Below are 17,010 nucleotides of genomic sequence, written 5' to 3' on the forward strand. Positions count from 1 at the left end.
AGAAATAAACATGAAATACATGGAATTTTTAAATCCATGCAAGACTAATTAAAAAATCTAATCTAGAGTGAAAAAGGGGAAAGAAAAAAAAAATAAAAATAAAGTTTTAGCTAAATTATAAGTTCTTGGAAGTTAACTCACTTGACTGACTTGGTGGGGATCAGCATGCAATACCCACTGGGACTGATATAATGGAACAGTAATCGCTAGATCTCCTGGCTGTCCAAAACCCTGCAGAAAAGGCCTTGAAAGCGCAGCTTTATTACATCAAAGCTCTTAGTCCAAGCACTTAGCCAACATAGTCTCTGCCAATTCCATTACCAAGTTAGTCACTCATATCACTCCTCAAAAAAAACAAAATCTGGATAACACTGTCTCAAATTATTCAGCACAGGTTTTGACAAATGATAAAGTGGTCTTCTGTACACTTTACCATGTGTGCATGCATAGTCCATTCTTTTCTATCTAAATAAAACAGTGTAACTGCTCCTAAAGGTAAAAGAATCACTGTGGCAAACAAAACAGGCTTTAACATTTTGACATTACTCATTCCCACTTTTTCTTGTATGTATCACACATAGCAACTACTAAAATGCAGATTTTATTCTGAGATCATAAACCTATGAATGCCTTAATTTTTCTGCTGCTCAACAGAATACTTAAAAAACTGTGTATCATTTCAAGGTGGTATCTGGAGACCTTTCAAGAAATGGTTCCCTGCTTGGTGGAAAAAGAAAGCTTACAGAAACACTGAGAAGATCAAAGGAATGACATTGCTACTGTTAGTGAGAGGAGAACAAGAATCCAGTCTAGGACAGGAAAATAGCAGATGAAGGAGCAGAGATAACATTTGGTTTGGTGACATTTACTCTGATGTCATTTCAAAGCTGTCATTTTGAAGAGGTCATGGAGGATAGCTGAGGTGCCAGAAGGCTTGCAAAGGACAAATCAATGGTTGCCTTCATCAAATGGGAGTCAGAGGATTAGAGGTCAGTCAGCCTAACCTCGGTTCAGTATTAGCAGAGTAAAACATGTTATTTGAAAATATTAAGAAAATAGCTAGGAGATGAATCACAGTCAATAGTGTTCTGCAAATCTACTTAATTTTCTCCTACAAAAGGAATTTGGGCCTTATAGATAGACAGAATGCAGTCAATGGTGTGTATCTTAACATTCACACACTTCATGGCACTGTTCTACATCATATTTTCATAAATAACCTAAAAATAAATACAGAAAGAACATACTGTAAATAAGTACTGCAACTGCTATGCAAAATCTGTACCCAGACAATTCAGATCTACATGTGAACTCAGCTATGCTTAGACCCACTGTTTGGCAGAGGCCATTCTATGTCCACATTGCTTGACTTCCTTCCCCTTCATAACATTCTGGCCACATCTAAGGTGCTTATTGCCTAGCGTAAGTGGTTCCTGGTCCACATCAACCTCACCCATGCTCAAACATTTAAAGTGTTAGTTGGCTTGGACCAAAATCACGACTGTCATAGTTTTGACAGGCTATAAACAGCACAAGTGGTAGACTCATGATACTACGATCATTCATTGGCATGCTTAATTTTTTCATGTAAATCTGCTTAATTATCAATGATTAATTGCCTAGTTGGAAATCTCAGGGGGCATTTCAGAGAAATCTCTCTCTGCTGGAAATACAGATGTTCCCTGTATGATCTCAATGACAAAGTGAGCAATGCCTCTGTAACTCAAAGTGGTGCTGGAGTGGGAAAGAATTGGGAAGGCACAAGAAAACTGAAGTCAAGGATGGGGTAGGTTGAATGGAAATTCTGATTTATCTGCACAAAATGAAGAACCGACTTTAAAAAAATATGATGCGACTCAGTAAGAATACTGTTGTGCACTTGTGTAGGCATATTCCACTGCAGAGAAGCTCAGTTAGGCAGAAGATCTACAGAAAAAAAAAAAAAAAAAAAAAAAAAAAAAAAAAAAGGTTAAAATGACCCACTAATTATGCGAGTTTACATTCAACATCATCCACACAGTGACTGTGAAGACACGGTTGGTCTCACTGAAATATCTGAGCCCACAGCACTGCAGCTGGGGCACTGTGTCCTGATGCTCCAGTGTGGGGGCCGTGGGGCAAAGTGACCCAATGCAGTGTGGGGTTGCATGGCCAAGTTGGCTGAAGCTCTCAGATCAGATCTCCCTCAGCTGGGTAGAAACACCCAGAAACACCTTTGTTCTTGACAGTTAGCTTTTCAAGGCCTTTATTTCCTTACTGCCTGCCCTCGATACCTTTGAAACATCTGTTTTTGAGCCAGTATTTCATGCTGCTTTCCCAGGCAATCCTCCTTGTACAGCAGCTTTGTAGTTTCACTGGACCCAGCTGGCTCTAAGACATCACAGTGTATGAAAGAAGGAGATGGAAATTGAAGCATAGGCAACTACAAACTTTATCTGGTTTCTATTCCTGCAGCAATAGTTTCTAGCAGAAGCACCAGTAACTCTTGACTTGCCACAGAATTACACATTTTATTTCACACTAATTAACAGATCTGTTACTAACAACTATAAGTAACAGTTCAAACAAATAATGCAATTTTATTCATTTATTTGAGTATAGAACTGGGTTTTCTGGGCTCCAGTCCTAGCATATTTAGCCCTTCTCAATGTCTTACAATTCTGGTCCCCAATCATCCACAGCTACCTACCAAGCCACCAATTCCAATGAAAAACAGTGAAGAAGTGATAGCCTTCTTGTATATCTTGTCCTAAGACGGGGTTGAACTATGAGTGATATTTGCCTACCTCTGGTAGCTATGAAGTACCCTGAGCTCCCCAGTTTAGCCATAGCCCCAGTGACCCTCCATTTTTGCACATGGGGATTATGCCCAGATTCAATAAGCAAACAGATTCAAATCCAGGCAGTCTGATTCCCAGATCACTGGAGAAGTCTGTAAAAGAAAGGTAAGAGTACCAAAGCTCACTTAGATACTCTCCAGCTCATTAGGCATTCAATACTTCTATGTGCTATATGGTTCTCCAGAAGATAATGATAAGCTGGAAGTTGTAAAAAATTATTTTACCAATTAATTCCCACTATACCTATCCCAAATTTGACTCAAAAAAAAAAAAAAAAAAAAAAAAAGTTTTCTGCAATACGAATTTTCAGAACTTCCCATGACATTCATTGGTAATCATTCGAGTTTAGGAAAGTCCAGCTTTTCAATGATCTTTCATCAGGGTCTGTCCTACCTGGATACATCAGTTAAATAAAATTGCGACTTCACATCAATCCACACTGTAGTTTTGAACACAGTTAAAAAGATGTGTATTTGTAGCATTTAGCCTAGAAAAAAAACATAAGATCTACAAATAATCTTGCATTCTGAGTTTACTAAAATCATCACTTGCACTGTCATTAGCATCATAAACTAAATTTAAAATGGAGAATCCTCTGAATAAATGGAGTAACTATTGCAAAAACAGACATTTAATTTTGAAAGACATACATTCCATCAGACATGGCTAATACTGAATATTCAAATGTGTTAGTTATAAAACTCCACTCACATTCAGTTACTAATCAAGTCTTGACATAAAGCTCTTCTTCCAAAGTGAATGAAAAAAAAAAAAAACAGGTGGAGGAAAGAGTGGAAAACACCTTCAGTGACTGGCATAGATTTTGATTCTTAAAACTCTACTGGATTATAGTTTCTTCTGTTGTATGGAATTCAATGTTTTCTGTCTCTTTGAGACAGAAACTGCATTTTGCATCAAATAGGAAACATATGTTCTTCCTTGTTTTATAAAAATAATATTTTTCATATGACTAACATTTCACATTCATATATTTCATACAACATTCAGTAAACACACAAATTTAGACATTTTTCTGTGGTCATTCAGAAAAAGCAATAGAATGTTTTATAGATATTAGGGAGATGTCTACCAATAATGTTTTGTTCTTGAAAAATAAAGAAGAAAAAAAAAAAAAAAGATTGAGACAACATAGGAGTAAGCATTTCTTCAACTCTGACACAGACGTCTCATTCAATGCATCAGAATCTTTTATAGAGCTTGAGAAATATGCTGGAGAGGAATTCACTGATTCAGCAATTAATTATTTCTTTCCATACAAGGAGTACACAGACTGAAGACTCAGACCCATACGCATTTTGTTTTTGAAAGCTTAGGAACATTTCTAGCTGGATTCATCATTTTCCTTTCTTTGCCTAAAATGAGGGATAAAACTGCCATGGCCCTTTCATTTCAATGACAGGACAACCTATTCGACATAAGCCATAGAGGAGCCTGCAGGCCCTAGGAACGGAAAATATCAGAGTGGCATTATGTGCCAGTGATACTAATCAACACACAGCAGACTGCAAATAAAAAATAAAAAATAATTTTTTAAAAAGGGCTCAGATTAGCCTCAGTGACAGTTCAATGACAGGAGTGGCTCAGCCATCAACACTGAGACACAGGATTTGGCAAGTTCACAAGTTGCCCTCAGACTACCTTTTTTGCCTGTAAGATCAAAATTCCTCAGAAGCAGTTGAAGAGGTCAAAAAACAACATTTTCAACGTTTTTGACTTCATTACTGCCCTCTGTTTCCCTTACAACCCCATGCAATCCACCAAGTTTAACAAGCCCTCAGGATAAGACAGTGTGAAAATAATGTTTGACATTAATTGACTTTGCTTAACAATATTTACACTGCTCCCAGCAGATAATAAAATTTTTCAAAGCCATTTACTTGAGAATCTTACAGCAGTATAACTGCAGCAATTGGTTCAGACAGGGTCTGCTGACTCACATTCAAATTGTTGTTGAACAAGAACAAACTCTGAGAAATCATGCCTAGACAAAAGGTGCATGAACATACTCAGAATTTAAGGAAAACTGGTGCTGATTCAACTTCTGCCAATCCTAGGGCTGTCTGATTAGTCAGACCATGAGGCCAAAAAACAAGTAAGGTCCAAATTGCATCTTTCAAGCATACATTTTGCAAGGACAGGACACTGCCAACAAAAAGACCTCCATATTTGAGTCTGGTTTAAAAGTCACTAGCCTCCCACTGAGTTCCCATAAATACAAAATCATCAGTTGTGTAACTTGTAGCTATTTTCTTATAAACACAATTTATTGAAGGCATATTTTCTGGCATCACAAAGGTAGCTTCCTCTGTTACACACTGTTAAAACATGTAACATAAATAGCACATGTAAGTGTTTATTCTTCACAAATATATTTGCTTCATCCAAAGAGTCAAGGTACTGAAGATCATACCCATCCGGAAAAAAAAAAAAAAAAAAAAAAAATATGCTGAAATATGCTGGGTCTATATGCTGAAAAATAAAATGTGACTGGATTCCCTAACCTTGCATACTACATAGAAATGACTAGATTTTTTAATCAATACAATAATTTATTTTTAACCATTTCAGGTGAGCAGCAATGTGTTGGAACAGATCTTAGCAGTTATCATTTCAGAAAATGTATTTACTTGGAACAGCCACGGATGCCTAGTGTGAAGTGAAGCCTTGGAAGCCTGAGGGCAGATCTGACAGAGCCATTTTTATCATAGTTTCAAGATATGGCTTAGCTCCTTAGATTCCTGTTACAGCTGAGATACTGCATAAATCTCTGAACATTTGGTCATATTCTTCATTCTTGTTTTGAAAGGATCACAGAATCACATCATTGTAGGGGTTGGAAGGGACCTCCAGAGATCATAGGGTCCAACCCCCCTGCCAAAGCAGGTTCACTAGAGGAGGTTGCCCAGGTAGGCGTCCAGATGGGCCTTAAATATCTCCAGAGAAGGAGACTCCACAACCTCCCTGGGCAGCCTGTTCCAGTGCTCCGTCACCCTCACAGTGAAGAAGTTCTTTCACATGTTGGTGCGGAACTTCCTGTGCTCCATTTTCATGGCCATTGCCCCTTGTCCTGTCCCCACCAACCACTGAAAAGAGGTTCGCCAAATCCCTCTGTCTCCCACACTTGAGGTATTTATAAACTTTGATAAGATCCCCTCTCAGTCTTCTTTTCTCCAGGCTGAACAGACCCAGGTCTCTCAGCCTTTCCTCAGAAGAAAGAGGCTCCAGGCCCCGTATCATCTTTATGGCCCTCCACTGAACTCTTTCCAGAAAATCCTTGTCTTTTTTGTATTGGGGAGCCCAGAACTGGACACAGTACTCCAGGTGAGGAGATATCCTCTCTACCAGTATCTTAGGTAGATCCTGGCTTTGTTGTACCATACATGCAACATGGAGCTGGATTAGCCCACATGGCCAGAAAACTGAAAAGGGACTTAGGGGCACAAAAAAAAAAAAAAAAAAAAAAAAAAAAAAAAAAAAAAAAACTGTGAATTCAGTATAAAATACTCTAGTGGTCAAAGAATAGAAGGCTACCTGGTTTAGAGTGGGTTGAGATAAAATACTCTCTGAAAGGGCCTCTGTCTAGCAACAATGAAGAGAGTCTGAACAACTAATTTTCAGTGGATATTTTTAGATGGCTGGAAACAGTGAGATGAATCCCACCTCCAGAGTTGATCATTTCTGGCACAGAAGAACTCACAGTGAGTCTATCTTTGTTCACTGAGTCTATGCAGGAGAGACCCAGGAGAGATGTATGATGGGACACTATCTGAAATTCAGAATTCAGCTGAGAGAGGAGTGAAACTGGAAGAACAATTAAGTAATATATTCCCTTCTGCCAGTTATCTGTTCCAAAGCTGAAATACAACTCAAGAGCATCCCCAAGTGACTAGAATTTAAAGTATACTTTATAAATAACTGCTGCGCATATTCCAATATTTCCTTTCTGTGTTTTCAGACATACCTACCCATTCTCTCTCTTTTTTTCATGTTTTGTATTTACACCAGTAGCAACCATCCTCTAAGCTAGCTTCATTCCTCCAGCAATATTTAGAATACAGATTAAAAACAAAAAGATAGAACATCAGAAGAGTTCTTCAGCATTTAAAAAATAACAGTAGTAATAATAAAATCTCTTGGTATTGCAGGACATTACAACACTGCATATAGCACTAAAGCAGGTATCAGTTTATCTCGTGGTTGGCTGGGAAATTGGAAAAAAAAAAAAAAAAAAAAAAAAGTCAAGGAGAAACTCCTAAATCCAAAGGAAACTCCTAGGGTATTACTCTCTCACCCCTAACTAATTCTTCTTTGCTGTAACATTAGTTTGGCTGCTTTCAACAAGTAAAGAAAACTTCAGCAAATTGACAGAACATTTAATGGAAAATCTGCAGAAAGCTGTCTTATGCATGTGGGCAGTTCAGTTTCCTCTCCATCAATGTTACCTCAGGGAATCAGCTAGCTGCTTACTATGTTTTGACCTCACTGGATTCTCATGAAGTCATGCTATGAAAGCCTAAAACTTTAACTTTGCTATTCTTAATGAAAATGGCTTAGCATAGCATAGCAAGTGCTATCCACTTGCTGATGAATAACTATATGAAAAAAAAAAAAATGTGATCACAGATGGTTGAAATAACTGCATTATGTGCCTTAACAGCAAGAAAATCAAATTTCAGTTTTGCAAAACTGTGCATCTCCCTATGTGATGTAGTTTTCAATTCTTATACAATAAGATGTACTAAATAATGTGACTTTGAAATGTAAGCACCTGACAAGAAAAAGCTGTTACTAAATACAAACCAACAAAAGCAGAGCAAATTTAAGTTTAAAGGGATCATACCCTGCTATCCTTGTACAAAGCAATCAAACTCATCCTTCTTAATAGCCTTTGTGAAACAAACCTTTGCATCAGATAACATCCCTGCTACAAAAACCTTTATCTCAGTTATTTACCAGCTGTTGTCCTTCCTCAAATAATCAAATCTGAAGGTTGGATAAGCAATGTTATATGCAGGTATGAGAGAGGAAAGCAACTACACCAAGCAGAATTGGAGAGGACTGCTTAGGGGTGAAAACTGGGTTGCTAAATTCTCTGGGCAAATTAAGGTAGAAATATTCTGATGGTGAAATTTGACATTCTATTTAGTCTTGAACAGTGGAAGGTATGTTTCATAACCATATGATATCATAGTTATAATCATAATGCAAAATTCCCATTGACTTTGTATTATAACTCTCCCTGCAAAGTATTGAAGAACTTCAAACTTGTTCTGAAGTGCTGAAGAAGTATTAATTCAGATGCTGCAGTTATCTTAGCCTGTAGTGAAATAGGGTTAAGCTGAACTGTAATAACTTAGATCTGGGACATACTTCAAGCACACCCACAGAATTATTGTGGCTCAGCTGACATGCAATAACTTGTCAAACTCCACCAATTTTGTTGTTTGTCTGAACCCTAAGGCTGCTTTTCTCTGACCTACCTAGTCAGGCTTGCGAGCAGCTGCCACACCTGTCCTGACAAAGATGGCACATTTGGAAAGGCCTTACTCATCCCACGTGCCAAAAATGAGGGGGGAAGCGCCAGCATTTTCAATTCTCTTCCATGTTCCAAGCAGACTGTACTGGGAAAGTCCCCTGCATAAAAGACACAACTGACACAGTCTGTGATATCACTTGGTGTCCCGTTCACCTCTGATTTAATTAACTCAAATAGACTTTGCCATCCAAATAGGAAAAAATGTTGTCTTTAATATTTTGGAAAGTGAGAAATGAATAAGCAATGATGAGAACTTGACACAGTGCAAGTAGTCATTATCGAAACTTCCTTGCACTGTCCCAGCAACCCTGACTTGCACCAGTTTGCCCTGAGGCTGCCAATAATGAGGAATTTTGGCCCATATAAGAGCAACAGAGGATTGCCAAGAAAACCTACTCATTTATTTTTTGTGACATTCTTAGAATTTGTGTCACAGTCTCCCATTCTGAAAAATCTCAGGAGGAATACTGTTTCCTGGGTTATTGTTCATAAAAAACAACCTTGCTAAACATTGCCCTGGCAGCAGAAAACTCATCCTCAAACTCTTTGTTGCACCAGACTATTATCAAATGATAATATATCCTTATTGAATATAATTAATATGAGGAATCAGTAATATAATCTCATTTCAGGCCATATTTTGGATCTGAAAGATAGCTTAAATTCACATCTTCAAGAAGAATCTCATTTAGTCTGCCAAATATTGCTTAGGGCAAGAACAATGTTTGTAAAATATCTCTACTTTGTCTTGCATCTCTTACATATCTTTGATGTTCAGACACAATAGCTTTCCCTCTCAGCCTGATTTCAACAAAAGGTTACTGCTAGTCAGACCCTTTCATGTTCCTTTCCAACTATCTAAAGGCAGATCATACTGGCAGATAAACTTGTTTCATTCTTAAATATCTATCCTGATACTTTTACTTCCTTTTGTCAGTAAATTGATTCAAAGGGTTGTGGGTTTTTTTTGTTTTGTTTGTTTGTTTGTTTGTTTGTTTTGTTGTTGTTGTTTTGTAATTAATATCTTAGCAGAGCATTACAGCTTTTGCATAAAATGTTCCACTCCACTCCCCCGCCTCTCTTTTCTGTCTTTACTGCCCGCAGTATCACAGTGTCTGCTTACAGGTACATGGGATTTCTCTAACCTCGGACAGGAGCCGTTTGCAGCATTAGTCTGTCAAGCACCTCTGGAAGTAATCTTTTTAGTACTGCTTAGCCCCGAAGCCAAATCTAAAAGAAAGTTACTTAGAAGAATGCATTTGGCCAATCCATTTTTTGTCAATGGAAGAGTTCAAAGTATTTGTATTGAAAAAGTCTGCTCCCAGATGATTTCACAAGCAAAGTCTAACCCCGTTGGCTAGCTAAAAAAAGGGTTTTGCAGCATGTTCAACAAACGTTGAAGCCAAAAGCACCATTAATTTCCCAGTACTAGAGGGACCTTGACAATTTTGTGAGAGGAGTTTTGTTGACCCTCTAAGCCAGGGCTCATGCAAGAGTGAAACAGTGCAGGAAAGGAGCAGGGTTGGGTTGCCTCTCCTGTTGTTTTAACTGCTTGTTTATTGCGTGTTCCCAAAGGCCTGGGAGAAATTACTGTCACCAACAGCCAGTCTAATGGCCCTGGACAAGCTGCAAAACAAAGCCCCACCTGAGGGGTCGTATAAACTGGAGCAATTGCACAGAAAATGCCACCAATGGTTTGAAGGTAGGTGTTAGGTTAAAGCAAATTAAACAACTGTTTTCCAGTGAACCTCTTTAAATACCAGTATGTTCCAATGTATGAATAACTACAGAGGACCAAAGGTGTTGTCTCATATCTTCCAGCATACATCATATGTTAAGTCTCAATAGGCAGATTTATTCAATTTTGTTTGATCTCTGCTGTCTGGAACACACTACACCTGTGAGACAGACCCCATGTGGAAAGCACGACTTGTAAATGAAAGCCAAATGTGGCTGGAAATATTGCTCGTAAGTCAGAACATGTATTTTGCTAGTGCTTTCTCACAGACTTTTGTTCCTCATTTTTTTAGGCTTCTTTTGAGCAAGTTATGTGTGTACAGCTTCTTAGGACACGTTACTGACAATTTTCTTGGCACTGAACTCCAGTTAACACCAAGATACTCAATTTACTATCTACCTTTTTACATCTCTTTGTTATGCCAACCACTTCTCTTGGCAATCAAAAAGCTTAATTTCTACAGCTGAGTCATAGAGACCTGTTGGGGGAAGATAAGGTGAAGATATTTATAAATAAGGAAGATATTTGTAATCAAATACATTCTATTCATTACCAGCATAAGTCCAATAGCCACCCAAAACTGTCCTTTGGTCTCTTCAGAGACCATTAGTGTGAAGCATGGCTTGACATCCACCACCCAGCAAACAGGAAGATATTTAATACAAATAGTTATTTAATACAAATAGGTACATTTCTCATTTTTCACTCATGTTTTCTATAAGGAAGGTGAGGCTTTGAAGTTTTATGATGGACTGGTCTGTTTATTTCTATCTTGGTTTGTTCAGTCTGCAAACACAAATCTGATAAGCATATTGTTACTTTTGAAAATTCAAAGGGAAGAATCTTTTTCCTCATAATCCATTATAAAAGCATACTAGAGTTATGCAAGCCTATGAAATTCAGCTGCAAATATTGGGTACATATTAATTGTTTGTTTGTTTGTTTGTTTAAAAAAAAAAAAAAAAAAGACTTTTCCAGAAACATTTTATAATATTTCTTAACACAAAAAATTTCTTCTGTCCATGGAGGAGTCTCAACTGAGCATCAAGACATCAGGAAAAGGCTTGAACCTGGATGTTCAAGCAGATTTTGTAATTCAAATATTAGCCAGTTGCTTCTGTGTGCTATTAAGAAAAGTTGACTTGCCAAACACAGAAAATCTGAACTGTCCATGTTTCTATTACCATATATGCATGTGGAAGAGAGTTTTTATCTTTTGAAAATTCAGCTTCTAATTCAGTACGAGAAATATGTGAACAAGTCTCCCAAAAAAATTTGGTTTTGCAGTTAGGAAAGAGAGTACCATTCTGAGCTGGGGTCTAAGTAATTATTCCCATTGCATTTACTGTCAGAGGTAAATCTTACTAATTTTTCTCGGAAGACAAGCAACAGTGAAGCAGGCACAAACAATGCTGATGCAGACATGAGCAGCATTATATGCTTAAATAGCCTACCACCCAGACCACAAAGTTTAGAAATCATTGGCCACATTTTCTTGTGATATAAATGCCATAAATTCCACAGAAGTCAATCCAGGAATGAAAGTCAATGTAAGCAATTTACAACATCACAGCATTTGCCACAAGTGCAATGGGAAGAACACCCTTTTCAGTAGGCATTATCTACAATGTCTTATTTTTGGCATTTGCCTGCAACACCTGCAGGTGCTGCAAAAAGAATGATTGCTGAGAGCAGGAGAATCATAGATAATTTTTAAATGCCATACCTCATGGAATACAACCCATTTGTCTTTATGTGTAGTTCTGAGGGAGAAAGATGTTTACTTTGGCTGTATAAAATATTGAGAAAGAAATTTTTGCTGTGCACTCATAGCTCAATAAAATAAGGGTTTGTTCCTCTGTCACTAGAAAAGCAATAAGAACGTGAACTGAACTGGGGGGCTGGAGGGGCTTCTATAACCTTCTTGTATGCTTCAGACATGCTTAAAACTGTTTAAAGATCTGGTGAACCAAAGGTCAGTTGGGGGTTAGATGTGGTAGTGGAAAAATATCTGGCTGGCATAGTACATGGAATGTGTTGCAATCACTTTGAAAAACTCTGGAAATCTAAAGCTGAGGAATTTTATAGAAATTAAGGAGTTATTGGCAACATTTTTAACAGGAGACAGTTCAGTGGAAATATTCTCATCCTGAAAAAACTCCTGATGACTTTTCTGGTTCATTTGTTTTTATTGTATGGCAATAGACTGACACCTAGTGGATAAGGTCCTCTCAGGAATACTAGGCCTAACCAAGACTAGGGAGGAATTGTCTGATCTAATCTTTTTCCTCATTTTTAATGGAAAAGTACATTTTTTACTGGGAAAAATTTTTCTTGGAAATTTTTCTCTTTCCTTTTTCATAGAAAACCACAATTCTTTCATCACTTGCCTTCTTGAAGCAATTCCCCCCACCATTTGACATTGCTGGCTGAAACATAATCTGCACTTTTCCTCTTTTTTCTTTGGAGGAAATTTTAATTTTCTTTTTTCAGTTTCATGCTGAAATTTTCCAAGAAGCCACGTCCCTGATTTCTATCCCTGTGAAACATCCATTGTTGTTCTGTGTAAATCCTCCTTGCTGCTCTGACAGGTCAGGAAAACAGAGTACAGAGGAATCACCATTCTACAAGTTGTTTACACCCACAGCTAGTCATGGATAATGACTTCTAGTCTTGGGCCAAGGGCACAACTGCCAGCCCAGGCACTAGAACAGGGTCAAGCTTTATCCCCAGGAAGAAGCCCTTGCTATGAAGCTCATTTATCAGCAGCTGGCCCTTCCTGCAGTAACCCTCTCTGTGATGTCTGCATTGTGGCCCAAGCGAAACACATGGAGATTAAAGTCTCTGGTGCTCTCTGCCTCTCAAGGTGATGGGTTTCTTTCCAAGTGATGTCTTTAGGCACCATCCTTTCATAATCAAAGTGAGCTCTTCCCTTTGTTCTGCTCTTCTGACACCTCCAATGTGACTAATCCAAAAACTAATCCAGAAACCCTCCCAGTGGGGCGTGGGGGTGGGAAGCACCGGCCTCCCTCTCAGAGACATCAGAGGGCTTCTGCAAATTATAAGCTTGTTAACACTTGGTCATTGCCTGCTGGATGCTGGCCCGGCTTCCCTGACATCTGCAAACAGGAGTGGTTTGGGGTTTGTTGCTTTCTTGCAAGTATGTTGCTATGTTATAACATGAGGGATCAAGAGAGGAGTCACCAGGGCAGCAAGGTAAGGGGCCAGGAGGTCTGCAAGAAGCCATGGGAGAGTATTCATCAAGGGATGGCAGGAAAGCCCTTCTTGTCTCCATCCTCAGCAATAAAATGGGAACTATAGGTAGCTGACTGCCAGATATCTTTTAGCTCAATCTACTGGGCTGGTGCTTGGGGCTTGACAGAAGAACAAAGTAAAAATACTCATTCCTAAATGACTGGCAAGGTAGCAAATACCTTAGACACCATGGAAATGCAACCGGCAATGATACCCAGCTGTGGTGGTGGCTCCTAACTTGTTTATAAGCAATCCAATTGCTTCTGCTTCATCAGAATCTCTGCTTCAAGGAAATAATATATTTAATGCCAGGGTTGTGAAATATGTGCTCTATGGACTCAGCTATTCACAAAGTCTGAGCTTTATTCAGATAGGACACTGAAATATTGGTAAGATTTTTCACTCAAGTTTCTTTCATTCTTCAGATTTATTCAACCAATAATTTAACTCAGCAAAGTGATCTGACTGTAAGCCTGCGTTTTTTAAGAGTAGCTGGGACAATAAATCATGAGTAAGAGTCCCTGCTCCCTGATTTAGAGAAGAGAACAAACAAGACCTGTGTCAGGAAAAAAAGCACACAAGCATTATACTGTAACGATGCGGTACTTCAGCTGCTGTAGAGGAATGAGCCTGGAGGAAATACATACATTGCCAATCAAATATGATTTGATTACATATGCACAGAAATTGTTGTGGTTTGCAAGCGTTCTTGTCTCCTTCTTTCTGTACGACAGCAAATATTTTTCCAGGCTTGTTTAGATGCATTTTTTATAATGTTATTTCATTCCTGGACCTAGAGAAAAAAATGAACGAGGAGCAAATTTCCAGCACTGTTGCAGCTGAGAATTTCACCTTGACAGTGAAAAGCTGTTAGATCCAAGCTTGGACAGATACTGACAAGAGGTCTAGCAGCTGCTCAGCCACAGTATTTGTAAACTTTCTTTTCTTCAACCCAAGAAAGAAACTGACAGGATCTGTCCTAATGTGTTTTAAACAATAAACAAATATGATGATACTGGAACATTACCATTTTCCCATTGCTAATTTGTTGTAATAATTCAAGGTAAATGATTATATTCCTTAGAAATTGTTATTAACATTGGTAACAGTAGCCAAGATAACAGTTTAGGCATGTTTTAAATACTAGAAAACCAAAAGTCCCAGTGAGAAACCTCAAAATGCCCTGGCATTTTCAGGGACGGAGGCGGTGGTGGTGACTGAGTGGGTCAGTGCAGCCTGGCACACTGCCTGGCCCCAGGGTCACCAGACATCCCACTAGCACTCAAATTGTCCTCCTGGCATTTCCCCCCAGCCTCTGGAGCAGAAGCTCATGTTTGATTGCGTTCAAAGGCAGATTGTCTTCGCTTGGACCCAGTCCCTGCAGCAGCGGAATATCCTAATTATTTTTGCAGACTCAGAGCAGCACTGTTTTGCCATCTCGGCAGGCCTGATTTCAGGCTGTCTGAGGGGTAGTGCATAGGTTAAATAAGGCTACTGTGGATGCTGTTTGCTTTCTCATCCAGGAGAAACACAAAACATTCACGGTCTCATCTTCCCTGAAAGCTCAGCGGCCCTTTCACTGGTGGCAAATTCCTCAACACCGGCCTCACCAGGATCAAACAGAAAGAAAAACAGAAGGAAAAAAAAATAATGACCAAAGTCTGCCAAATGCTGTGTCTGGTGCAGTTCCTCTCTAAATCCACATGGGAATAGATGGGAAATCAAGGGAACATAATGCCAGTTTTTGAACGGTTGCTCCGTCCTCCATAACTGTAAAATGCTACAGATAGGGTCCCTGTCCGGAGATATTTATATATATAAAAAAAAAAAAAAAAAAAAAAAAGCAGAAAAAGAAATTACAGGATTTGCATTGTTTGTTTTTTTTTTTTTGCCTGAAGTGCACCTAAATACTGATTTAATATATATATATATATATATATATATATATATATATATATATATATATGTATCTCCAAGCTGTGAAATCAGGCACCTACTTCTTCCAACCCAGACGGACATCTCCTTTGCCTGCACGCACACAGCCCTCACCATGGAAAACAATCCCTCCTGATTAAAAATGCAGGCTAAGCAGATGTGCTTCATCTTCTGCACAGCACTTCCCTGGGCCAATATTCCAGAGGATGAAGCTTGGAGGGACACAGGCCAGCACCAGCCCCTGGCACGTGGTTGTGGAACAGCCAGCTCCAGTCCCATGGGCTCTGAAGGCTGCAGCAGGCTTAGACCCAGCCTCAGGGGGCTTCATCAGGTTCAGCTATCATTTTGAGTTGTACCCTGAGTGGCAAAGACACGGAGAGCTCAGAACTCACATCTGCCAGCCCTGCCTGAAGGCAGACCTGTCACTCGGAGGACTGAGGATGGCCTGGGCTGTGGGTTCCATTGACTGGAACCAGCCTAGCATTGATTTCTTATTGATGGCATGGACTGCAGATGGCATTGGGTCCCAAGCAAGGCAGTGTACCCATACACATCAGACATGAACTTGATACACTTTAAGACCAAGTCCAGAAAGGGTCTTGGACGCTCTGCGTCTCACCAGGTCTAGGTACTAGACATCACTACACAATGCGTGATGCAAGCTAGGTACCTCAGCACAGGAGCATCAAAAACAAAAAAACAAACAGCACTGAGTGGGAAAACAACAAATCTCACCAGTGCTTCCAGGACAGGGCCTTCTGTTCCTTTTCCATCTCCTCTGGTATTATGCCTTGATTTTTGCCATTCTTATCCATCCACACAGGAATCATAACCCAGATCTCTGAAGATAGGAGCCTAAATATTTCTTTCTTAAGAAGGAACAAGGGGTCCCTCATTTGTTCCTTTTACTTCTGCTCCTCATCTCTACTCCTCTGCAGATATGGGAGAAAGGAAAACCATTTACCTCCCCCTCCCACTGCACTGTCCTCTTGATGAAGGTGGGATTCTCATAAAAGGGCCTTAGATGTTGTCTTTTCATCATTAGTTTCAGGTGTGTGGAATATCCACAACTCTGAAGGCCTCCAGGCTGCAGCAGTGTGGGCAGTGGGATGTTGAGAGAACAATACCCTAGCACAGACTGTTATATTTGCTGTCTCAGCTTGCCCAAAGCTGTCAGTTGCATTATGTAGCATTTTGGGTCACAGCAGAGCTGGCTCCAGTCGGGCAGTACTGGCTGGTGGCATCCAGCAATGGGAAGAGCCAGGCTTTCTGCTTGTTTCCTGACAGGTGTGTGCCGGCCTTTCCTGTTTGGTTTTGTAATCGGGGTGTCTGGTTAGCATCCCAGCTCCCAGACGAAGATTAGCAAGCACTATAGCAAAGGTTGCTTTTTTTCCACTTACTGGATTGCTGAAGGATTGTGCCCATTTCTTTTGGATATGAATTTTGCAACCACCTCTTGAGCCTGCATCAGCTGGAGATTAGGTGACTGAGCTGTGCTGACACAGGGCTGTAGTTAAGATCTGTTTGGAGACTGCAGCTAATCAACTCGGCCCCCCACGTCTGACAAGGCATTTCCCTCCACTAACACACCAAATGTGGGCTCTCTGTGGATTTGCACTGCCAACAGGCTGTCTGTCAGGCCCAGTTTTTAAAACCAGTCTCAGAAAGTCAGGTCTTCCCTAAGA

General features: G+C 39.5%; 1 long non-coding RNA gene across 1 annotated transcript; it reads right to left on the reverse strand.

Annotated features, from left to right (window-relative positions):
• Window positions 1–2,792: 2,792 nt before the first annotated feature.
• Window positions 2,793–16,229, reverse strand: LOC311435082. Its single transcript, XR_014691918.1, has 3 exons — window positions 16,061–16,229; window positions 3,234–3,327; window positions 2,793–2,932 (listed from the first exon to the last, which is right to left on the reverse strand). It is a non-coding gene; the product is annotated as an uncharacterized lncRNA (long non-coding RNA).
• Window positions 16,230–17,010: the final 781 nt, after the last annotated feature.

Source organism: Aythya ferina (assembly GCF_964211825.1).
Source record: "Aythya ferina genome assembly, chromosome: 3".
In the NCBI taxonomy this organism is placed as follows: Eukaryota; Metazoa; Chordata; class Aves; order Anseriformes; family Anatidae; genus Aythya; species Aythya ferina.